The 26,127-nt window shown below is 39.5% G+C and overlaps 2 long non-coding RNA genes across 2 annotated transcripts; one reads left to right on the top strand and one right to left on the bottom strand.

The window, feature by feature from the left end:
- Positions 1-18,223: 18,223 nt before the first annotated feature.
- LOC125199778 (uncharacterized) lies at positions 18,224-21,078 on the bottom strand. The gene is made up of 3 exons (XR_007172630.2): positions 20,807-21,078; positions 19,851-20,734; positions 18,224-18,697 (listed from the first exon to the last, which is right to left on the bottom strand). It is a non-coding gene; the product is annotated as an uncharacterized LOC125199778 (long non-coding RNA).
- LOC125208368 (uncharacterized) lies at positions 20,426-22,013 on the top strand. The gene is made up of 3 exons (XR_007174098.2): positions 20,426-20,546; positions 21,353-21,413; positions 21,877-22,013. It is a non-coding gene; the product is annotated as an uncharacterized LOC125208368 (long non-coding RNA).
- The last annotated feature ends 4,114 nt before the right edge of the window (positions 22,014-26,127 follow it).

Below are 26,127 nucleotides of genomic sequence, written 5' to 3'. Positions count from 1 at the left end.
CTCCACAAATTCGTTCGAATATGGGTGAATCGATTATCAACTTTGATTTGGATGATTTTCCAGAATGTGAGCTTTGTCAGATTATCAATTCTCCATCAATATTTTCTGTGTTGTTGCGATATGGATTATTTAGATTCAATGATGGATTGTTTGCCGATTTTGTCAGATTGAAGAGTAGGTTGTGATTTTGATTTTGATTGACGAGAAGTTTTTGATTGAGTATTGTTCTGTTTTTTATTCTGTTTAGTAGTTTGTACGAATTGTTGTTTTAAGTATTACATCTTGCTGTTTATGTAATTATATATTGCAGTTAGTACTATCTGAACTAATTCGGCTTATGTTTTGTTATATGGTTGCGTAGTGTTCTATTTCATAAGGCTTAATGCAGAATATTGACCTATGATTTTATGGCAGTGCTTTGTTTCTGTATTTCATATTTTGTATGCAATAATTGCTGATTTATGTATTACATGTTGTTGTTCTACTTATTATTGTATATTGCAGGTAATTGTATCTGAACTAATTCAGCTCATGTTTTCTCAGTGATCCAGTTGTATTTGTATGTGTTTCAGCATGCCCCAACGAACTCTGGCTATATGTTGGTAAGAAAGTCCTTACATTAGATGAGGGCTTTGGCTTTTATAAAGGTTAGCCGATGTTGTTCGTGGACCAGCTTGAAGTTTGGGAGAAACTGAAATTCTATCATATCCAAAGTAGGACTCAAAGAATAAAGCTGCTGACATTTTTTTTCAGTTACATGAAAAAATTTGATGGTGATAGTGCGATCATTGATTTTTTTTTCAGCTGGAATTGATGAGCTTGGGAAGAGTCTTTTGACAAGAATCCCTGAACTATCTTCAGCAGATAAGGGTAACACAGTTGAAGATTTCTATTTTATTGTAAAGCTGGCTGTGGTTGATGTACAACCACTATCAGTTGTGTCGACCAAAGGTTCGGCAAGTGATTCTAAAAGCCGTTTGGTGTCCGCGAAGGAGAAGGTTATAAAGTTGAACAACAAACCATTGCGTCGGTATAAAAAATGTGGACAATTAGGTCACCATGACTCAAGGAACTGAGGCCGACAAAAGAGAAAATAAAATTGTTAGTTCATTTTTTCATTACCAGATTGCAGTCTTATACATTGTATATTGCAATATTAGTATTTGAAGAGTTGATTTTCTTGCTTGCTGTATCCTATCAATTTCTAATTACACACTTCCTAGATCCAGTAAATCAACTAGATCACAAGGTCTAGAGACTCACAAGACTGGAAGTCTGGTCGTTGGTACGCAAGCAAACCTTCAAAACCCTCAACCACAGATACTAAACTAGCACAGGGAAGTAGGGATCGATCCCACAGAGATGGACTCGTAAAATACATGCGTAGAGAATTGGAAACTATTTTTGGGTTGGCTGCTGCCACGCATATTTTGGGTTGAGGAATTTAACTAAGTGAATTTGGAAATAAAGTATGCTATGCTAACTGCTAGATCTAGGCAAAAAATGAATTATGTATAAGAACTAAATCAAATCAACTACTAGATCTGGGACTTCTACGAACATCTCTAGACCAAGGAGATTAAAACAAGTGGGGACCAAACTCTGAAAAAGGTAAGTACGGACAGAATCGAATCTGCAGCCTAACTAACTAAAGCATCAACTGAAAATGACTTCATCTTCTTCAACGAACACAAATAAATGCAGAGATCAAGAAAAACAAACTCAGATGTAGATCGGAGGCATAATCTTAACAGAAAACTAAACAACGACGGAAATTAAACTGCTAGACGAAGCAAACCAGGCAGAACAAAATTTCCCATAATTTCATGCACAAATTTCACCTCCCCTGTTCAGATCCACACTTCGGATGCTAAATCCACTCCGGATCCAAGCATCAGAACAAAAATCCAACCGAACACAACTTCAATACCACGATTCTCGAATCTCCTAAAATATTCAGCAACAAATTCAAGAGAACATCTCAAATAAACAAACCAAAATAGCAAGCATCATAATAATCAACACGAAATCTAACTTCATCAAAGCAAATCAAATGTAAACAGAACGGTTAAACTAATCCAGCAACAAAAACAGCAAGCTCGACTTCCAAAAGTGAAGTTCGAGACGGAACAGAGTAGTAAACAGAAATTAAGAGAACAATTGTTTCTTCGCCCTCAAGGGACGGTGATGCACTGATACGAGACTCCTGAAAACGAAAACCACCCCAAATTTCCCATATCCCTAGTGTGTGTGCTAAGAGCGTGACTGTGTGTGGAGTGTAACCGATCTGCCATTCTTGTTGCGCACTCCTTTATTTATAAGCTTCGAGGTGGGGCCCAGCGAGGTATTGATTGACTTGATTGCCCTCAGCTTTTGGCTTCCTTCCTCTAGCTTTTCCTCGTGATTCCGTTCCTGCTCCTCGCTAGATATCCTCCTCCAGCATCTCCTGGATCTAGCGCTACACACACACCTGGCTTAACAAAACTTGTTAGATCCAGCAGAAATGTGATGTTTTTCACTACATAACCAATGCATGAAATTAGCCTTATCAAACTGCTCACACTTAAACCATACTTGTCCTCAAGTATAAAGACAAGAAGAAAAGAAGAATAAGGCGAATTTCAAGCATGGTTATCCCCTTGACCGACTCTACAGACTCTAGACAAAACTCCTACACCTAGACACAACTGAGGCAAAGCTAGACACTAAAACAAAGAGTACATAATCACATAGGATGAAAACATATAAACACATATGCATGAACTGGTTTCAACTTTTAGGCAACCGTCCCCACAAGATTAAGATCAATCCAACAGGCTGCACTCCTCCAAATAGGCCCTTTTCTCCCCTCTACCTAGCCAACCTGTCAGCTCGTCAAGATAGCCTGTTACTTCCCCAATTGTTAGATTCACTCGATCGCTCATTCCTTACCAGGGATGTTAGGACCGATTCTCTCTTAAGTTATTGCCAAACCACTGAAGCCTCGGGTTATGAGAATTTCCTCCTTCTATCCTCCGTCACTATCCCCCTTTTTTTTCTTTTTTTTTTTTTTTTTTTTTCTTTCTTTCTGGACTTCGTCCAGCTTATACCTCCTTGATTTCCTGGACTTCGTCCAGCTTATACCTCCTTGATTTTTTTCTCTCTTTTTATTTCCTCCTCTGGACTTCGTCCAGCTTATACCTCCAGATTTTATGATTATATATTTTCTCCTTTCCCCCTTTTTTATTTATATTTTTTTTTTTTTTTTTCTTCTCTTTTCCTTCAGCATTCAGTGGCAGACTTTTGACATATGTTAGCTCTAAGTGTTATCACAGGCTTATAACTCACCTCTAGAGTAGGGCTTCACAACTGAGCAAGTAAAGGCATTTACTATCGTTCTCGCTTCATTCAGATTGGTTCGGCTTACTAAAGAATCAGGCTTCTAAGTTGGAATACCTCCTATTTTCAATTGCTCTCCCTAAGGGAATCTGCCGTATTATATCCACTAGTTCATGCGATACAATCCTAGACCTACAACTCCTCAAAGCATAATAACACTGCATTGATTCCTCTCCCCCTCCCACTTCACTCAAGCTTGTCCTCAAGCCATCGTCGTGAAGGGGGGAAAACAGAGAATTCAATGCAGAATTAAACAACAATTTCACTTCTCACACTTAGACCGAGCAACGGGCTAAGTGGGAGAAGAATAAACCAACAGAAAACATAGAACTTCTCACACTTAGACCAAGCATTGGGCTAAGTGGGAGAAGATAGCATAAAACACAGCAACGCATGGAAATAAAACACAGAAAAAAAAAAAAAACACAAAAACTAAAATTTACTTGGTCTGGGGAAATTGCTCATTTCTGGGGCTGGCTCCCGCGAGAGCCAGACGGTGGTGGAACACTGGGGCGGTTTGTTTTCACTTTCTTCTTCGCTGGTTGCTCCAGCTCTTCCTTTCCTTCTGCAGCTTGATCGAGTCCTGGTTTCCTCATTAGCATTTTCGTCCTCGGTGGATTTGGAACTTTCTCGGGAATAGTCGGGGTGGTCAACTGCTGGAATGGCTTGATCGAGGGACTGCTGTGGATGATCTTCTGTGCCTCGCCACTTGACCCAGGAGTCGACTTCGACTGGGTCAAGGGAAGCGTCTGATGCAGCCATTTCAACATTCGCGTAGATATCTCCACAGCTTCCGCCACTCTTTCACTTTGTTTGGCACATTTCGTGGCCAAATCTGCTACGTTGCTGCTCAGAACTTTTACTTCTTCCCGACTCCCATTGAGTTCCTTCCGTATTCCCCCGAGTTCCTTCATCATCTCCTTTTTCATCAGTTGCATTTCCTTTTTCATGTCCTGCACCTCCTTCCTAAGCTCTTCCACCTCTTCACTTGGCATGGCCTCCTCAGCTTCCTCCGGCTCCGCCTTCGCTTTATCTCCCAGCGAATAGAAGTAAGTCTTGTTGCCTTGAGTTTGCAACAAGCCCTTGTTGAAGAAGTAGTCTACGCTGAAAACCTCTGGGCGGTCGCACATCACGACCTCGGGAGCAAGCTCGGCGATCTTCACCTCAATGTTTCGTTGCAGGTAGGCGCCGATGAGGTGGCAAGTATACATGTGGCGTGAGGGATTGCTCGTCATCTGGTGACAGGCCTGAGCCAGCCAATATCCCAAATGTACCTTGATGCCATTGGCCATGCACCAAGTGAAATATAGGTCGGTGGTTGTAAGAGCGGCATTTGCTGTCCCCATCAGATTGTAGCTGATAAAAGTTTGGGCGAAACGAAGGATGCGGTCTTGGATATGAGAGGCCTTCGAGTAGCTTGACTTGAATGCACCCGCTTGAGAGTGAGTGAGCGACTCCCATGCTGACTGCACATTGAAACCGGGTGTGTGCTTTGGTAGCCCAATCATCCTCTCGTTCCACTCCCCTTCATCATCCTCCTCTGGAGTGAGCACCCCCATACGGAGTGACCATTCTCTGATGCTAATCTCATGTTCTTCGTTGAACATCCGGAAGGTAATGGAGTCTGCATCCAAGTCAGTAGTGTTTTTAAACCGAAAGGTGGAGAAAAACTCCCTCGCCAGATCCACCGGAACCTTTACTCTGCTATGCTGCAGCAGCCACTCAAAACCAATTGAGGAAATGCAAGCACAGAACTCTTCGTCGCTTGCAATCTTTACTAGTTCCTTCGGCCGATATTGCTTCCCAGACTTCGTCATCTTTCCCGTGCCACACCTTTCCTTGTAAATAGCGGCCCTCTTCGGATCGTCGAACTTCCTCATAGCTTGCAACAATTTTTTCGTTAACAACACCTTCGGGCGTCCAGCGATAGGCTCCTCCTCCACTTCCTCAGAGTCAGACTCCGGCAGGGGAGTCTGTTCGTCTTGATGCTCCGTGGAGGGTTCCTCGACCACTGGGGAAAAAGGTTCCTCGACCTCCTTGACGGAGGTAGCTTTCCTCGATCGGGTAGTTGCATGGCCTTTCCCTTTCTGTTTCTTCTCGTTTTCCAGACGGCTCTCCTCAGCCGTTGAGTCCTCTTGTGCCACTTCGTCAACTTCATCCAGTAAGCTTCTCCTGGTGCGCCTTCGCTCAGCCCTTTCGTCTACAGCGGGCTCATCTTTCTCTTCCGGTTCATCTACCAAATCCACAATTAAATGGAGCCCCTCCACGTCGGGCTCCTGTACATCAGTCTGCTGCATCTCCGCAGCATCCTCAAACTTCTCAGGGGTTGCCCCCTCACCTTCAACCATCGGGGTTGCCCCCTCAATGTAAACGGGGCTTCCCCCCCCAATATCGAGTAGAGTACCCTCCTCGTCGGCAGGGGTACCCCCTTCCTTCCCCTTATCACCCTCAAGATTAGGGTCCTCGAATTTTCCTATCTCTGTCTCGTCACCCTCAAGATTAGGGTTCTCAAAATTACCTGTCTCTGTATCGTCACCGTCCCCGCCTTCCTTTCCGTCCCTTTTTCCGCCGTCCTTTTGCCTACCTCCGACATCATCCGCCTCCTCTGGGACTATTTCTGTGTTTGTCGGTTCAGATCTACACGCTTCCGCCTCTCCTTGCAGCGCTTTCTCATGAGAGACGGAAGGTCGGGCTGACGAATCGTCTGGTACCGACGTCGGCACAGTGATCGCCGCGGATGGCATCATATTGGCAAAGAATAGGGCGTAGACCTCCTTCGCCTTTTCGACGCACCCTACCTTCTGCGTCAGATCGGCCAGCAAGGCCGGGTCGTAGACTATTTGTGGAGAATTTCCGGCGGGATTAGTGGATTCCATTACTCAGATCTGCAATTCAAACAAAAACTCGGCCGATTTGGTTAGGGTTTGTAAGCTTAGAGAGAGAATGACAGTAGAGAGAGGGAGGAGCAAGTTGTGAAATTATTATGTGGAGAGAGAAGGTCGGTTCGCATCTTTTACACAGAAGAGAGAGACGGTTGCAGGCATGACATCAGCGACCGTACTCCTCCATAATTGTCGGCATTTTGAATTTCAAATTATAACTTCCCTCCTCAACTGCTCCTTCATGCACTCTTCCTCTAATTGATTCCCTTGACCGCGACCTAAAAAAAATATGAAGACCCCAGACTCCTGGGTCAAGGTTAAAGTACGAGACATAAATCCCCTTTGAGTTTGGGTCTTCGAAAATATTTTTGGAAATTTTTGAATTTTTATTTTGTTTGGATTTTCTTTGTCTTCTAAAGCAATTAAACTATGTACAATTACCTTTGAATATTCTCGAATCCCCTGGATCAGTGTGTAAAAACATAACATTTCCCTTGACCCAGGAGTTCATCGAGAATATTCCTTTGTCTGGCTAAGTGATAACTGAGAGCGCACGTAGTGGTATTTCCTCCACTACGCATAGCTCAGAATTATCCCTATAGACTTTCAATCTATGGCCATTAACAAGAAAAGGGACCGAGTTAGGAGCACTTCCCTGGATTTCCACTGCTCCGTGTGCGCGGAGGCCAACGATGGTATATGGACCTACCCACTTTGACTTCAACTTCCCTGGCATTAGCTTGAGTCTGGACTGAAATAGAAGTACTTTCTGCCCCACCTGAAGTTCCTTGACCCGGAGGTTCTTGTCGTGCCAGAGCTTCGTTCTTTCCTTGTACCACATTGCTGAATCGAATGCCTCTAGCCGTAGTTCCTCCAGCTCCTGTAATTGCAGCTTCCTTTCTTCTTCACATGCCACAGACTTCATATTCATTTCCTTAATGGCCCAGTATGCCTTGTGCTCCACTTCCACGGGTAAGTGACACATTTTCCCAAACACCAACCTATAAGGTGACATCCCGATTGGTGTCTTGTAAGCAGTTCTATACGCCCACAAAGCATCGTCAAGGCGTTTACTCCAATCCTTCCTTGTGGTGTTAACTGATTTTTCCAAAATACTCTTTATCTCCCTATTAGAGACTTCAGCTTGCCCATTCGATTGGGGGTGATATGGTGTAGACAATCTATGATGCACGCCGTATTTCCTCATGAGCGCTTCTATAGTGCGGTTGCAGAAGTGTGTTCCTTGATCTGAGATAATCGCTCTAGGAACTCCATATCTGCTGAAAATGTTTGACTTCAGAAACTTGGCCACCTCTTTAGACTCACAAGTGGGCGTAGCCTTCGCCTCTATCCATTTGGAAACGTAGTCTACAGCGACCAATATGTAAGCATTTCCGTACGACGACGGAAATGGGCCCATAAAATCCATCCCCCAAACATCGAAAATTTCGCAGATCACTATGGGCACTTGGGGCATCTCATCTCGTCTCGAGATTCCCCCTGTCTGTTGACACCTTTCGCAGCATTGACAGTATTCAAAGGCATCCTTGTTCAATGTAGGCCAGTAGAATCCACTGTCTAGAACTTTCCTTGCGGTTCTCCTTGGTCCGAAATGCCCTCCACACGCCAAGGAGTGACAATGATGGAGTACATCTCTTTGTTCCCATTCAGGAATGCAACGTCGAATTATCTGATCTGCACACATCTTCCAAAGATAAGGATCATCCCAGAAGTAATATTTGGCTTCGCTTTTAAGCTTCATCTTCTGGGCCCGGGAGGCTTCCCCTGAACTTGGCACCTCTCCCGTGACCAAGTAATTTGCCAGGTCTGCGTACCATGGTTCTGCGTTACGTACGCGCTTTCCTCGATCAGATTCTCCTGGACCTGTTAAAACTAAGACAGATTCCCAGCTTATCGGTCTAGGTGGTTCGTCCATATAGTACAAATGTTCTTCGGGAAAAACATCGGGAATAGCCTCGTCCGTATCTCCTTGATGAATTCTACTCAAGTGGTCAGCCACTCGATTCTCTGTTCCTCTTTTGTCTCTTACTTCCCAATCAAACTCCTTTGACCCAAGAAGATAAGGGCGGAATTTTTCGAACGAGTAGACGACAGCCAACATTTCCTTCTCCGTAGTATCGTAATTCTTCTGAGCTTGATTTAGTGTCTTGGACGCATAGAAAATTACGTAGTTTTTCCCATCTATCTTCTGCCCTAGGACGGCTCCCACAGCGAAATCGCTCGCGTCGCACATTATCTCAAAAGGGTGATTCCAGTCCGGTGCCCTGATAATTGGTGCGGACACTAGTCTCTCCTTGAGCAATTGAAATGCCCTCTTGCATCCCTCATCAAACTCGAACTCCACATCGTTGTGCAGCAAATGAGTGAGTGGTTGCGCAATTTTTGCAAAGTCCTTGATAAACCTTCGATAAAACCCTGCGTGACCGAGGAATCCTCTAACTTCCTTTTGATTTGTAGGGTAAGGTAGCTTTGCAATCACTTCCACCTTTGCCTTGTCCACTTGTATTCCTCTTTCAGAGACCACATGACCTAAAACAATCCCCTCAGTTACCATGAAGTGACATTTTTCAAAATTCAGGACTAGATGTTTCTCTTGACATCTTTGCAGCACTAGGTCAAGGCTGGCTAAACAAGTATCAAATGAGCCTCCATATACAGTGAAATCATCCATGAATATCTCGATGCATACCTCTAGTAGATCCGAAAAAATACTCATCATACAACGTTGGAATGTACCTGGTGCATTACATAGACCAAATGGCATCCTTCGGTAGGCATAAGTTCCAAAAGGGCATGTAAATGTGGTCTTTTCCTGGTCCTCTGGGTTCACGAAAATCTGGAAATAACCGCTATATCCGTCGAGGAAACAGAAATACTGTTTGCCAGCCAGCCTCTCTAGCATCTGGTCAATGAATGGTAAAGGAAAATGATCCTTTTTGGTGGCTTCATTTAGTTTCCTATAGTCGATGCACATCCTCCATCCAGTGACCAGTCGAGTAGGCACCAACTCATTCTTGTCATTCTTCACCACTTGTATTCCAGATTTCTTCGGTACCATGTGAACCGGACTGACCCACTCGCTATCTGGAATAGAGTATATGATTCCAAGGGACAGTAGTTTCAGAACTTCCTTGAGCACTTCCTCCCTCATGTTTGGATTCAGTTTCCTTTGTGGATCACGCCGAGCCTTTGCCCCTTCCTCTAGTCTGATGTGGTGCATGCAAAGATCAGGGCTAATTCCAACTAGGTCAGAAAGTGTCCACCCTATGGCCTTCTTGTTCCTCCTTATTACTTCCAGCAGCGCACTCTCTTGGTCTTCAGTCAAGCGGCTGTTAATTATCACTGGACAAGTTTCTCCTTCCTCCAGGTATGCATACTTTAAATTTTCAGGCAAAGTTTTCAACTCCTTCTTCGGTGTGATGGCTTCCTGAGGTAAAGGGTTCTCCGCCTTACTTCTTGGCGCCATTTCCTCTAGATTCGCTCCCTCGTCTGGGCTCTTCTCCTGAACAGATCTGGCTGATTGGAATGATAGTGGCTGGTGGCAGAATGCCATGATCGCTTCATTGATCTGATCATCTGTCAAGTCCTGTGTGAAAAAAGTTTCACACCATCCTGTCACCTCCTTTTCTACAGTCTGGCTCAGCTCCGAATTGTCAAACTGTTCCTGCATTAGTTCAGTCTCAAGATATTCTTGGACTAGGGGGTTAATTACATCTACAACATGCAAGTTTTCAACATCAAGCGGTTTTTTCATAGCTTCTTCAATGTTGAAGGTGTATTTCTCCCCATGATAGTCCAGGCATATGGTTCCATCAAACACATCAATAACAGTCTTCGCGGTGCGAAGGAAGGGTCTCCCCAGTAACACCCCACTAGACTCAGCAGATTCATTACCCCTCATTTTTATCACATGAAAATCAGCTGGGTATAGGAAATCATGCACTCTGACTATGACATTTTCCAATACTCCCTCAGGCGATATGCATGTTCTATCGGCCAACTGAATCACTACTTTAGTATCGACCAAACTGACTCCCACCAATTTTTTATATATTGACAGCGGTAGGACATTTATCGAAGCACCTAGATCACACATGGCATGCTCAATTTTAATATCACCTATAGAAATAGGAAGAGTGAACATACCTGGATCTGTACACTTTGACGGCATCCTCCTCTTTTGTATCACGGCGGATACATTTTCTCCTATAACAATCTTCCCATCAGGTTTGGTTTTTCCTGCTATGAATTCCTTGATGAACTTGCTGAAGGTGGGTATTTTCAGAGCCTGCAAAAAGGGTAGGTTAATCTCCAGCTTACTAAATATTTCCACAAGGTCCTCAGTATCATCTTTCTTTTTCTTGGCTTCTCCTCGATATGGGAATGGTTTGGGTCGCTTTACTGCATTCGTGGAACTCCCTGCTGGGGCTGCACCTGTCTCCCTGCTTCCCTCTTTAAGTTCCAACTCAGGTTCTGGATCAAGGAAAAATGGGTCACTTAGTCGAGGCATAGATCCCCTTAAATCTCCCTCCTGGAGGTCATCCTGTATAGGAATTTCTCTGAGTCCAGGATCATCTCCTCGAGACTTCTGATTCCCCTTTTCTCCGTTCATCTGTGAGGGTGTCTCCTCGTTTATCACTTGCTTCGGTCCTTCATAGCCTTTCCCCGATCTCAAGGTAATTTGACTAATATTTGCTCGGTCTGGTGGTTTGACAGTGGCAGGCAATTTCCCTTCATTTCCCCGCATTTCGTTCAGCGACGTGGCCAACTGGGACATCTGCTTTGCCAACATGTCCATGGCAGACTTCTGCTCCTGCTGGGCATCTTGAATTTTGTGCACCACGTCATTATTAGCCTGCATGTTATTCTGCATGTGTTGTTGGAAATTTACCAGGTCATGCACCATGTCATCAAGATTCCGCTGTGGTCGGAAACCTTGAATTGAACTGGGATTAAATCCTTGATTTTGATTGGTTCCAACCACCTGGTTCTGGCGAAAATTTCCCTGACCTCCTTGATTATTGTTGTACTGGGTTGCTGGACCTGGGTGACTCTGTTGGAAATTTTGATTGTTTCCTGAATTGTTCCTCTGATGCGGTGGCACATAAGAATTCCCTTGGTTGCTCTGGTTCCTGTTGTTCCAGTTATGCTGATCCCCTTGGTTACGGAAATTCCAGTTGTTCAGCCCCTCTTGCTGCTTCCCTGCCCAGTTAGAATTATGCTGTGGTCCTTCCTGATTCCGGCTGGGCCATGTCTGCTGGTTCTCCGCTGGACCTGGGTGTTGTGACTGTGGTTGTTGGTTCCCTTCAGCCCATCTGAAACAAGGATTGTCCCTCCATGGTGCCTCCTTAATCTTCCACTGGTTCCAGTTGGTATTTTGATTACTTTGATTCCAATTCCCCATTGCATTCACTTGAGCTTGGAAATCTCCATCGAGTGAGGGATTATTGTAAAATTGAAGCTGATGTTCCTCTTGACCTGGGTTTTTTTCCTTATCAGTCGACCCAGGGGTATTTTTCTTTTCAATGGCATTTAGCAGTGCCTTCTCCAGTCGATCTATTCTGTCTCTAACCTCTTCTCCTTCTCGTTCCTTAACTGTGTTCGCGGAGCTTCTCCTCATGATAGCACGCGGGCAGTCATACGCCTTCTTCGCGTCGATTAATCTTCCCAGAATCTCGCGTGCCTCGCTTGCCTTATTCTTGGTGAAATTCCCCCCGCTCGAGGAATTCATTAAGTCCTTGGACTCAGGATTTGCCCCTTCGTAGAATAGATAAAATGTTTCAGCCTCCGTCATCCTGTGATTTGGGCAAGCGTCAAGCAGGCCTTTAAACCGAGACCAATATTGGCTTAAAGATTCATCGTAGTCCTGCTTACACTCTTGAATTTCTTTTTTCAAAGCGTTTGTCTTATTGGACGGAAAGAAATAGTCCAGGAACTCCAATTTGAAATCCCTCCATGTGGTGATCGAGTCAGGTGGAAGCCTCAGCAACCAAGTGTTTGCCTCTCCTTTCAATGCAAATGGAATCGCTCGCAGGCGATAGTCCTCCTCGGTAGTTTCGTTAGGCCTTTTCTGGATGCTACATAGCTTACTAAACTCGTTCAAAAACTCATAAGGACACTCATTCCTCCGTCCAGAGAATGTAGGTAAAACGCCCAGCACATTCGTCTTGATCTCAATAGACCGCTGACGTTGATTTGACACTATGGCATGAGCTGGCTCTCCGTCGAGATGTGCAGTTAGCGAACCAATCTCTGGGTCTAGGTCCACTAAGTTTGCCATTACAGACTCCTCTTCCTCCCTTTCCGAATGCTCAGTTTCTGACGACGACCGTGAATCCTCTTTCCCCGATGAATTCCACTCTTCTTCACTCCCTGATTCAAACGGAAATGGATCTACAGTTGACAACCCCGATCTGGTAGTTATGGCGGATGTTGATTCCTTAACTTGCCACTTCAACTGCACGTTCCTTGACCAAGATGGGTTGCTCCAGATTCCTGACCTTGAGCCCTTGCTCATAAACTGCCAAAAGCGAAATTCAAAAGATTAAAACTATTTACACCAAATCTCTAAACACATAAACAAACTACGCCATCCATCCCCGGCAACGGCGCCATTTGAAGAGTTGATTTTCTTGCTTGCTGTATCCTATCAATTTCTAATTACACACTTCCTAGATCCAGTAAATCAACTAGATCACAAGGTCTAGAGACTCACAAGACTGGAAGTCTGGTCGTTGGTACGCAAGCAAACCTTCAAAACCCTCAACCACAGATACTAAACTAGCACAGGGAAGTAGGGATCGATCCCACAGAGATGGACTCGTAAAATACATGCGTAGAGAATTGGAAACTATTTTTGGGTTGGCTGCTGCCACGCATATTTTGGGTTGAGGAATTTAACTAAGTGAATTTGGAAATAAAGTATGCTATGCTAACTGCTAGATCTAGGCAAAAAATGAATTATGTATAAGAACTAAATCAAATCAACTACTAGATCTGGGACTTCTACGAACATCTCTAGACCAAGGAGATTAAAACAAGTGGGGACCAAACTCTGAAAAAGGTAAGTACGGACAGAATCGAATCTGCAGCCTAACTAACTAAAGCATCAACTGAAAATGACTTCATCTTCTTCAACGAACACAAATAAATGCAGAGATCAAGAAAAACAAACTCAGATGTAGATCGGAGGCATAATCTTAACAGAAAACTAAACAACGACGGAAATTAAACTGCTAGACGAAGCAAACCAGGCAGAACAAAATTTCCCATAATTTCATGCACAAATTTCACCTCCCCTGTTCAGATCCACACTTCGGATGCTAAATCCACTCCGGATCCAAGCATCAGAACAAAAATCCAACCGAACACAACTTCAATACCACGATTCTCGAATCTCCTAAAATATTCAGCAACAAATTCAAGAGAACATCTCAAATAAACAAACCAAAATAGCAAGCATCATAATAATCAACACGAAATCTAACTTCATCAAAGCAAATCAAATGTAAACAGAACGGTTAAACTAATCCAGCAACAAAAACAGCAAGCTCGACTTCCAAAAGTGAAGTTCGAGACGGAACAGAGTAGTAAACAGAAATTAAGAGAACAATTGTTTCTTCGCCCTCAAGGGACGGTGATGCACTGATACGAGACTCCTGAAAACGAAAACCACCCCAAATTTCCCATATCCCTAGTGTGTGTGCTAAGAGCGTGACTGTGTGTGGAGTGTAACCGATCTGCCATTCTTGTTGCGCACTCCTTTATTTATAAGCTTCGAGGTGGGGCCCAGCGAGGTATTGATTGACTTGATTGCCCTCAGCTTTTGGCTTCCTTCCTCTAGCTTTTCCTCGTGATTCCGTTCCTGCTCCTCGCTAGATATCCTCCTCCAGCATCTCCTGGATCTAGCGCTACACACACACCTGGCTTAACAAAACTTGTTAGATCCAGCAGAAATGTGATGTTTTTCACTACATAACCAATGCATGAAATTAGCCTTATCAGTATCACCATATTGCAGTCTTATACATTGTACGTTGCAGTATTAGTATCGTCATATTGAAGTCAATGTAACGATTGCAGACCACACTATTTGCTTCAATCTATTATTTCTAGAAGGATTAATTATTAATTTTATACTATTGTTTCCAGGTTGTCTTCCATTTCAGCAATAAGTGTAACTTCAATCCTTTTAAATTACAAATTTTTACATTATTATATTGTTGTGTTGTTCAATGAATGCTGCAGTTTTGTTTAATGAATGTTGCAGTATATGACTATATGAGTTGGAGTGCACCTAATAAAAATATTATGTATAATGTAGAGACACATTATTAACCTATATTTAATCTCAAGCATGCAAGCATTTTATAATTAACTGAAATCAAAACGACTATTGAAAAAAATTCAATCAAATTAAGTCACCCACATTGTCTACACCAAAACAAAACTACAAAACTACATGTTTCAGTACAGTTCATTCACACAACCAAGATTTCATTCATGTTCAAAAAAGCCAAGAGTTCATTCATTGTTTATGGTTTCATGTACTCCGCAACCATCTTCTCCACATCTATCGGTCCTCTCTTTTTTGCCTCCTCGAACTGATGTGAGACAATACTTAACACACAATCAAAGGCCATGGTTCATTGTTATACATCATTGTTGTACAATATTTGGCACGAGAAGCTGCAAAGACTTTCGTTCCCATATGACGCATTGTATAAAAGCCACAATCTGTTGTGTCATCTTTTGTACTCCATTTCAGCTGTAGAACATTCACTTTTGCTTTTCGGGCGATTTGTCTGTAGCTAGAACATTTACCAAAACTACAAAAAAAGAGAGTATTTCCATCATGATAACCAACGCTGCAATATTGTAAATGATGCACTGCAATCTATAATCAACAATACTGCAATATTGTAAATGATGCATTGCAATATTTGGTGATAAACAATACTGCAATATTGTAAATGATGCACTGCAATATATAATCAGCAATATTGCAATATCTAACAATCAATAATTCAATATATAATATGGAAATCTGCAAGATGTATCGCTATACCTAAACCTCATTGTACAGATTGTGTTTCAACTTCATTCATGTTATTGCTGCTTTCTTCAATCTCTTATTCATTCATATTCCATTCACTATTACTTGTTTCAACCTCATCCTCATCTGATTCAGTTCTTGTTCTCATTCTTGTCATTATAATTCTTCTATCACAACATTAAACCAAGAACATCAATCAAATATCATCCATCATACAAATAATATCCAAAAACATTCAGTGTCTACATTTTAACAACTAATCAACAACCAAATCATCCACAAATCGAGATTAATTGAGTAAAAATTGATGGCACATCAACCAAAATCGATGGTTACAGTTGCTCACTATCTAGGGTTTCCTAACCGAGCAACACCTCACAAATCGTGATTAATTATGTAAAAATCTATGGCACATCAACCAAAATTGATGGTTACAGTACATCAACCAAAATTTCAAAACATCAAATTAAAATTTCGCTGATCTAAGGTTTCCAAAACATCAACCTGAATTTTGCAAAAACCTCAGATCCAAACATTAAACAAGGCATAAATTGAATGAATAATACTTAAATTTCACAGTAACATCAAGGAAACATGAACAAAAATCAATAAACACATACATAAATTTGCATACACAAACGGAGTAACATTCTCGAAACCTATTCCGATCAACACCAAACGAAATCAATTTAACATACCTTGTGAACTAATTTCACCGTTTAGCTGTTGTAGGCGTTCGAAATTCTAGAAGTTAGCCGTAAATCACGCGATTCACGGTGTAGTTGTGGCTGAAAATTGAAGTTTCACGGTGTAGAGGCGGAGGCGGCGGGATTTAGTGGATCAGGGTTTCGATTTGTGAATATGGAGGCGGCGGAATGGGAGCAATCGCTGTATGGTAGAGAAAGAGTCGGATTTGGAGAGTGACGCTGTTTTTGGGGGATATCCCCAATTTGATTCTGTTTGGAATGACTAAAATGCCCCTGACAGCAATTTTGTATACACTAGACAGCGATCTCAATTCTGTTCGCTAAATTCAATCTTGGGCGTTGGATTTCCGGATCTAAGGGTGTATATTGGTGGTATGGTGTCACTATAACTATGGTGGCACCCTAGTGCTCCTATATATGTATATATATATATATATATATAGGGAGATGATCAAAACAAGTATGTGTTTAAATCCAGGAATGCAGCCCAAATCTTGGCCCTAGGATTAGATGATCTAATGGTCAATAATTAACCCAAAACACGAAAGGTCATAATTAAGTAGTTTTAGGTCATATTATAAGATTTGGATTTATGTCATGTTAAGATCATTTTAGGTCATGCTTTGTTAGCATGACCTAAAAATAAACTAACTATGACCTAAAAATGTCTTACGTATGACCGTGTTCTGCATTTCTGTATTTAAATCTGGTCTTCATAGATCAAAACCCTATATATATATATATATATATATATATATATATATATATATATAGGGATGTATTCACATCCTTACACTAAATAGTTGGAAAACACAAAACTCTTCCCACTCCATTGGATTTCTAAATCTAACGCTTAGTTTTGTGCCATGTGGATTAATTAAATGATTATTTAAATTCGAAAAGGGCACAGCCGGTAGTTCTTATTTTAGGCGGTTATTATACTTCCTTGATTTTCTCCTCCAAAATTGGTAAATATATTATATAATTGGTTTTCCATAATTAAATCTTTAATCTCTTCCATGTTTACGGTTTATTCTACCGCAGATTCTAAATTCTACAACAAATTATTGTTAATAATTATTTTTTAGTTGGAAGTATAAATTACGGTAGAAGGACCCGTTTATACGTATGAAATATATTTCCACAATTATTATATAATGGTTTTCCATAATGTACGATTTTGGTTTTGTAATGTAGGAATACCTCCTGTAATGAGGTAATAGTTTTACGTGTAGTTATATTTGTGCCGGAAGTTTATACCTTCCCCCTAGGGTTTAGTAGTCCAAGGGGCTAGGTTGTAGTACAAATTCAGTGACACAACTTTGATAAAGGCCGGGAGTTAGTTCCATTCCCGTAGGGTTTTATTATCCGTAGGGCTAGAGTCTAGTTCCATATAATTCACAAATTGATTTTAATGTAAGAAAAATTGCTTTTAATGTACTTGTCAGTTTCAAAGTAAATTAGAATCGTATTACATCCCTAATGCCGGAAAGTAACACCTTTCACCTAGGGTTTAGTAGTCCAAGGGGCTCGGTTGTAGTACTAGGTTCATTGACACAACTTTCACAAAAGGGCGTGAGTTAGTCCCATTCCCGTAGGGTTAAATTATCCATAAGGCTAGGCTCTAGTTCCCGCATTTTCCGTATTTGATTCTAACAAACGAAATATTGCGTTTAATGTATTTTGGTGTTGTCAAGTAATGTATACTTTTGGTACATATATTTTTTTGGTACATATGTTTTTTTTTGAACGCTCTGATTTAATGTCTACATTATTCCATTTTTTATATACATTATTGTCTATTAGCTACTACATTATTCAACATAATGGTGACTTTATATCTGTTTTCTTTAAGAAGGAATATCAAACTATTACAGTCGCATTTGTTCACTACAAATTTAGATGTATTCATTATAGAATCAATTATGCCTCAACAATGTTTCTATTTCCCTCAATTCTGCCTCTGTAATGTATTTATTTCCCTCAAACAATGTAATTTTAATTTAAAATTAGAAATCGTTTATGTATGATTTTTTGTAGTTTTGTTACATTACTAATGGAACGAAGTTTATATTTTACCATTCCCTTATCATTTGATTAATGTACATATTTCCCTTCAAATAACGAAATATTAGGGAACACAAAAAGTGTATTGTATCTGGTTTAATATAGTAACACTATTACTCGTGAACGAAGTTTACATTAATTCTATAATAGCGTCGTGTTTAACTTAGTTCCGAAAACAAAAAGTACCAAAAGTATTACCAGTACAAGTTTTCAAAAGCGACCACATCACCAATATAAAACAACAAACCAATCTTTGGTTCCCACAAATAAAGTCTAACATTCAGGGTACTCATTTCAAATTATAATTTTGAACATACTTTTCCAGAAGCATTCACTGCGTTCACTATTTTTTGGGGCTTGAGCATCTTCCTTGGCTTCACAAACTTTGTTTGAGCATCTACGTCAGCTTCACCAACTTTGTTGCACAACTCCTCAAGTACAAGTGTTGTCCTTCTTGCTTCACCTAGGTTTTACCACATCATCGTCCTACATGACTTCAAGCATTTCTTGTCGCAGCCGGTGTGCTAATGCAATGAGCATGTCATCGTCAAAGTCATCATCAAAATCAATTGTGGTCCTCTTTGTACCTATTTAAAAACGTATACATTGATTAGTTTAAATGATACATTAATAATAAACACATTATTATATTATTAACAATATGAAACTATAATGTAACACATCAATGTGAATTAGTGTAAATATACGCAAGGCCTACTGTAACCACAGACGGCAAATAATATAACTTAACAAATGTATTACCGTAACATAGCATAGTTTAACACAATAAATAAGCTTATCAGTTTAAAATAATGTAAACATTTTCTTAAATAATGTATCAAATCCTAATGTAAGCAAATATTGTAATCTTAAGAAGCTATAATGTAACTCAACAAATGTATTAATGTAACAGAGCATACTACAACACATAATAATGTAGCACATTAGTAGATAATAATTTTAAAAATCTTCCTAAATAATGTATCTCAACCTAATGTACAAACATATATATTGATGTAGCAAATCAGTGGAATAATGTATACAGAAATCAGATATAAATGCAAGATGTAACCAAATAATGTAGCATTTAGTAGATTAATGTACAAGCACAGCTAAAAAAACAAATAATGTAAGAGGCATAGTTGAATGATGTAGACGATATAGAGACATGTCAGAAGCCATGTTAATGTCGTGGAGAAAACAAGTTAATGTACCTCTTGAATGGTACAATGTAAAAATAGATCAGGTGTATAAACCAGTTAATCTACCTCTTTAAAACAAGTTAATGTACTACTTTAAACACCGCATTGTTTATGAACAAATAGATCAAATGCAAACTGTGTAGACAAGCAGATAATGCACTATATTAGTGAAATAATGTAAACAAGATTTATTATTCAGTTCCTTCTTCTTATGTATTATACATGAATAATGTAAGCCGAAGAGTTAGATGATGTAGCAGTTGTGGAGATATGTTGTTGGAAACCATTGACAGTAAACACAATGAACATTACGGGCTGGAAAAACTAGTGATTCAAACATATACAACCAAATAATCAACTATATATCGAAAAACAAAAAAAAAATGAAACTCAGAAAAAAAATTCAAATATTTACTAAAAAACACTGAAATCACAGATTCAAATATCCCAAACAACATAAACTTCCATCACCACGGAAACCCTACGTTTGTGGTTGATTTCGCGAATTAATAACCGAAACTCTGCTCAATCGACTAACCTTGTTCGCGTTCGTCTTCAAATGGGCAAAACAGTAAACCGTATGATTCAATCGACACACCAACTCGACCACATACACTTCGCGGCTTCGATTTGTAGCAACTCTTTCGGCGGCGTCTTCAATCGTTGAAGATTAGGGCTTTTGACGAGATTTGGGTGGAAGAATGGGGATGGAAGGGTTTTTTATGAGAGAGAATTTGGGGAGACACAATTGTGATTTGATGGGAGAGAGAGGGATACAAATCGACAGTTTTAATTAAATGGCGGAAATTATGGACATGCAGTTTAAAACCGATGCTTGAGTTTGTGTCTTTCCCATTTTACCCATGTAATGTAGCAAAAATATGTATTAATGTAGGACGGATGTTTTAAATCATAACCATCAAAATCATTAATCCAAGGGCTGATATTAGTGTTAAGTTTAAGACTAAGAGGGTGTAAGGACCTTAATGCACCCATATATATATATATATATATACATATACATATATATATATATATATATACATATACATATATATATATATATATCCTTCCATGATACTGATCGGTTTTCTGCCTACAATTATTCTATATCTCCACATTCTTCAAAATCCAAGATAAATAAAAATAAAAAGTCTGAGAGAGGGGTTCCAGAGGAGAAAGCCGTGAGTTTCATTCCTCCTGCAATTGCAATATCTTTCTCCCTTACATAAAGGTATATTTCTCCCAATTACATATGAAATTCTTGCTGCATATTTTCATGAATCATGGTAGCACACTCACAGTAGGCCACGAGAATTTAGTTCATCCTTGCAACTTCTTGAATAATTCCTTGAATAATCTGTAACCGCTCCCAAGATATAATCTTTGGCCATTTTGTTTGAAACTATTTTCAACATGAACCTGCCCGAACAAATCGAATTTTAATAATGATAGTTATAAGAATTAAAAGGGAAACGAGGGAGGCGGACTTACCTGTCGCCGAAGGAGAAAAGGGACGGAGAATGAGTGGCTGCTCCAATTTTTGGGACATGGAGAGAGAGAGAAGACGATATCGATTACTGAGTTGAGATTTAGATGAATAGAGATGGGTGTTTCCTTAATTTTTGTGAAGAGAATGTCGAGAGGGAGAGAGTTGATGGTAGGAATTGGTGAGGAAGACGCGTTGGTGACGGCTGGGAGTATGCAGTACCTATTCTTTTTTTTCTTTTTGTATACACGTGTTGGGAAGGGAGTATGGACGTGTAGTATTGTGGGAGCATAGATACTAAGGAAATGTGTTGGTTAGGGGAGTATATACGTGTAGTGATGTGGGAGTATCAAGTATTTGGGCTTTGGAAATGTGCATATTGCCTTCTTCCAGTGACAACCGAGAGATTAACTATGTGGATAACTTAATTGATGAACCTGTTTTTATTATATGAGAACGAAGAATATTTTGAGCACACACTTAGAAGGCATGCATTGGTAAATTTAGTTTTTTGCAAAGTCTAATTTTAGCGTATCATATTATTTCAAAAGGTGAACTTTGCAAGTTGGTTGTGGTTGGAGCAGAAAGTGATTGAGGAGCTAAGTGAAGGAGGTGAACTTTCTTTTTAAATAAGGGCAATGCCCTAAGTATATTTTTATGTGAAAATGAATATTTGTCATGCCGTGTTTTGTTTTATCTATGGAACCTATCTGCTGTGGCTTTTGCTATCTATGGATAATCGAATTCGGGTCTGACTAGGGAGTGAGTCCCTACTCAGGCTAGTGTACACCAATGGGGATCGTGAGCCGTCTTTTGGGTCGGCCGGTCTAGTGACTTGGAATGTGGCCACATTCCTTGTCATCAATGGATCAGATATGGTAGACATCTGTGGGAAAATGACTGATCAGTCGAATTTTACAATGAAAATGATTTTGGTGTCTCGGGCATTTTTAAAGTTAGAACCCCGAGGACACTCTATGGTGGCATGATAAATACTTTTTATAAAATGTTTTCGGCATGAGTCCACTGAGTGCATCAAGTACTCAGCCCTGCATTCTTTTTAAAAAATGTGCAGGTTGAGCTGTGACGAGCGCGGTGGGTGTTGAGCAGAGCTGGTGCAGATTTGTGTTTGCTTTTAAATATTCCGAATATATTATGTCTTCATACATAATATGATTCTTCTCTCGAATGCTTCCGCTAAATGTTGTTTCTTTCGAGTTCATATATTGATGAGATATTGTATTCCTTTGAGTTGTCAGCTGTTGATATAATACTCTGATTTAATTCGAATTGCCCCTATTATTTCGAGCTATGGTCGAGTTTCGTTTATTTACCCTTTCTTCCCTGCTTCTTTAATCCTCCCCTAATCACGATCAACCGTGTTTTCTATCCTTAGAAAATGCGGTTATGACAATAGGACAGACTATAGTGAATTCCCTCATACTTAATCTCTGAAATTGGATATTATTATTCGCAATTCATACATATAACATCTTATCCTAACGCTTATTCGATTAACCAAAACTATCACAAAATCGAAACAACTAATTTCAAGAATTCTAAATTTTTTTATTTTCAAATAAATTGCATTAAATCTTTTTTTACTATGGAACAGAGGGAATATTAAACATTGGGTTATACTCAATTGAACTAAATCTTCTCTTGACATTTTAAATTTTTTCCAAAATTAGGTCTTTGCATATAAATATAATTTTGTTTGGAAAATTAGTAAATCAAATTCATAAGAGAGATTCAACATGTATCTTTGGCAGAATCATACTCTGCAGAATGCTTAACTGCTGGGTCGAAAACTGTAACATTTCATCAAAAATACATTAATAATTTAGATTAAATACTTGTCTAACATGCTAATATTTATTTAATATATTTATAATTATGATGACAATATTATATGCTAATATGTAAAATGACATATATATTCGATTAGGAATGTTACTAAAAATAAGAAAGATTGAAAGGGGTTGCATGACACGCGCAGCTAAGGACCTGCCCCCGCTCCAGCGGGGGCATAGCCTGTGCCGTCTGCCATTTTATATAGGGGAGTAGTCGAGGCTGTGGGAGAATGGGGCGGTGGGAGAGAGAGGGATTAATTGGGGCAGGAGAGGAGAGAGAGTGTTGGGAGGGAGAAAGGAGGCAGAATTGGAACTCCGTAAAAATGGATTGGGAATTTGGGATTCGTTTGATTGGGAATTCACTAGTAATAAATTTTACTAGTACATTTTCTTAACGTATATGGAGTATTAGTTTTAAAAAGTGTGAGGAAAAGTTATTATTATATTTTAATATTTTATTATTATTTCTTAAAATTTCAAGAAAAACAATTACTCAAAATTTTGCTTCATAAGTATTAATATACTTTATGTATTAATTTCTTGTATTATAGTACTCTAGTAATTTATTTATACTATGTTATATATAAATTAGTAATTTAATAATACTCCCTTTTTTCATGATTTATAGTGTCATTTTGACTTCCGCATGAATTAAAAAATGTGAAAGAAAGTAGTGAAAATAGTTATTGAAGTGTAGATCCCACTTTTTTAGTAAAGTGTGGGGATTCACTCCCTAAAATGAAAAGAAAAAGTAAATGAAACTTTAAATTGTGGACATTACAAAATAAAAATTGAGACGTTATTTCAAAAACAAATGGAGTACTTTTAGTAATTTTATAATATCCTTATAATTCATATGTGTTTATGTTCATATAAAAATGAACTACTCCTAAAATCTACTTCGAATATAATCGTGGATACGTCAGGATAAAGGCTAGCCTCTTCCGCCTACAACAAGGACGTGTTATGCTACAATTTTTTTAAAATTTTAGCCCCGGCTCCTTTAAATTTCTAATTTCGTCACTGCACGCGCACACACGCGCTCTGATTGTGCACTAGCCATGAGTGCTTGCACGCGCGCGTGAGAGCGCGCGTGAGGAGCGGACTGCAGCCAGAGAGCCTTGCATGCAACTCAAGTTGCTGTCTTCTTCATCTCTGATCGTCTTTCAAGCCACCGTTGTGAATATTTGTATGACGTTTTATTTTCTTTTGTAAGAAATCTCTTGTGTCAACTTTGAAAAAAGTCAACCACAGTGAGATACCTAAATTCGCTGCGTTGATGTTATATATAAACGGGTGCACCAGTAAGTCTTCAATGATCAATTCTATTCATTTTGAAAATTTAAGGTTAGTTTTTCTTTCCCACTTTATTTTTCTCCAACCTAAATTTCTTTAGGTTGTAGCACTCCGATGAACGAAATTTAATTTCCTTTTTCTAATCTTCACCTATATATTGTGTGTGATCCCCTTACTGATTTTTTTTATTTTTTCAATTTTGAGTATTTAATTTGTTAATCTTCACTATAAAGCTACGGCGATGTACTCCCTCCTTTCCGCCTTATTAGAGGCGTTTCATTTTCTGCACGAGTTTGAACGAGTGCAAAATATGAAACGCCTCTAATAAGGCGGAACGGAGATAGTATTAATTACAGTACTATAAATTTGCTATTTATGTTCCACTCACACAAATATATATATATATATATATATACATGTATGTATTTTGCCTTAATTTATTTATTTTCTGTGTCAAGTAGTTGTGCAATATTATTATGGTTGATTTTATTAACAACAATCTTGAATATATAGAGCATGTTTACCGAAGAAGAAATAGGCAATTTCCTTGGAGTGTTGCAAGTGACACCCCAATTTATAGAGATTGAATGTGGCAGCACCAATCCAAGATATGGTGACACAGCAGGCAATCTTAGGGTTTTCAGTGATGGGAATGTGGAGGTGGATTGCATTTGTCGTGCTGATTGCGATAAAGGTAAACTAGAGATTTTCAAATTAGAATATTGTATGTGCGGAATCCCAAACTATTTTTTTTTATGTGTGTTGCCCTGTCCTAGCTAGCTAATTGCTAACTAGGGTGCGTGCAGTTAGAGTATTCCCGGCGGAGTTTGCAAAGCACGCCAGAAAAATAAACGCGCACGAGAAGTGGGATAGGCAGATATGGGTGTTTGGCAAGGATGGGACTAAAATAGGGCTGTGGAGAACATGTTTATTGAAGCATCACAAGCATACTTTCGTGAGGGGGGTGCGCCAACTCATTCATCGTGACGAGTTCGTACGATGCTCCCAGTGCGACAAAGAGCGTAGGTTTAGTATGCGAACCAAGGACCATTGCAAGATCTATCATGACGCTCTTGTCAAAACATATTGGACTTGTTCCGACATGCCAAATCATACGTACGTAATTAATCATATAAATTAAATATTGTGTGTACATTAATTAATTAATTAATTAATTTGTGTATTGTGTTTATACTAGATTGAGTTGCAGTGTTGGTGAGGAGCGAGAATCTCGGAAAGTGAACAGAGGATGTCCCAGAGCTACGAAATGTGAGGGTTGCGAGCAATGTGTTTGTTTTGGTTGTGAGATGTGTCGATTTGAGACGTGTGCTTGTCAATCATGTATTGATTTTATAATCAATATCTGATATTTTTTGGTTTAGAGTGAGTATGTAAAATGTACTATTAATTCTATTAGGTTCGCTCTTATGTTGTACTCTTAAAAAACAGTACTCCATCATTTTGTCACATCTGAATAATTTATGTTAATTTATACCCACATATATTAGAGAATGAAACTCAATAAATTACTGCATCATGTTTCTGAAATTACTGCAGACAATTTATTTTAATTTTTAATCGCAGCAATTTTACATTACCTCAATATTATCTCCAGCTAAGGAGATAGGAATTAATTGGGGCAGTAGAGAAGAGAGAGTGTTGGGAGGGAGAAAGGAGGCAGAACTGTAACTCCGTAAAAATGGATTGGGAATTTGGGATTCATTTGATTGGGAATTCACTAGTACGGAGTAATAAATTTTACTAGTACATTTTCTTAACGTATATGGAGTATTAGTTTTAAAAAGTGTGAGGGAAAGTTATTATTATACATGGATCAAATGACTTTTGATGATGTACAAGACCATATATACAGCTGTTTGACCGATCGAAATGCTTATTAAGAGTAAAATAAGTGAGTCACAAGAAACGAAGACTCAATAATAGTTATGAAATGAAAATCATGGAGAAAATGCGAATACATTCGTAGTTTATGTTTGACGAAACAAATTCCATCAACCAGAGGGATTCGTCTGAGAGGTGGCCAAGAAGAGCCACAAGTTGAAGAGACATTCGAGAAAAGAAACGCATGATGGCACAACTAACCTCACCCTCCCTGCTACGAAAGGGGAGAATCGATTTTTTTTAAAGAGTTATCGCGGGAGAACGGATATGGAGTC

Source organism: Salvia hispanica, chromosome 6 (assembly GCF_029641045.1).
Source record: "Salvia hispanica isolate PSC_SH4W2 chromosome 6, Shi_PSC_v1, whole genome shotgun sequence".
NCBI lineage: Eukaryota > Viridiplantae > Streptophyta > Magnoliopsida > Lamiales > Lamiaceae > Salvia > Salvia hispanica.
Note: the sequence above shows the minus strand (reverse complement) of the source record. Positions and strands in the feature narration are given on the sequence as shown.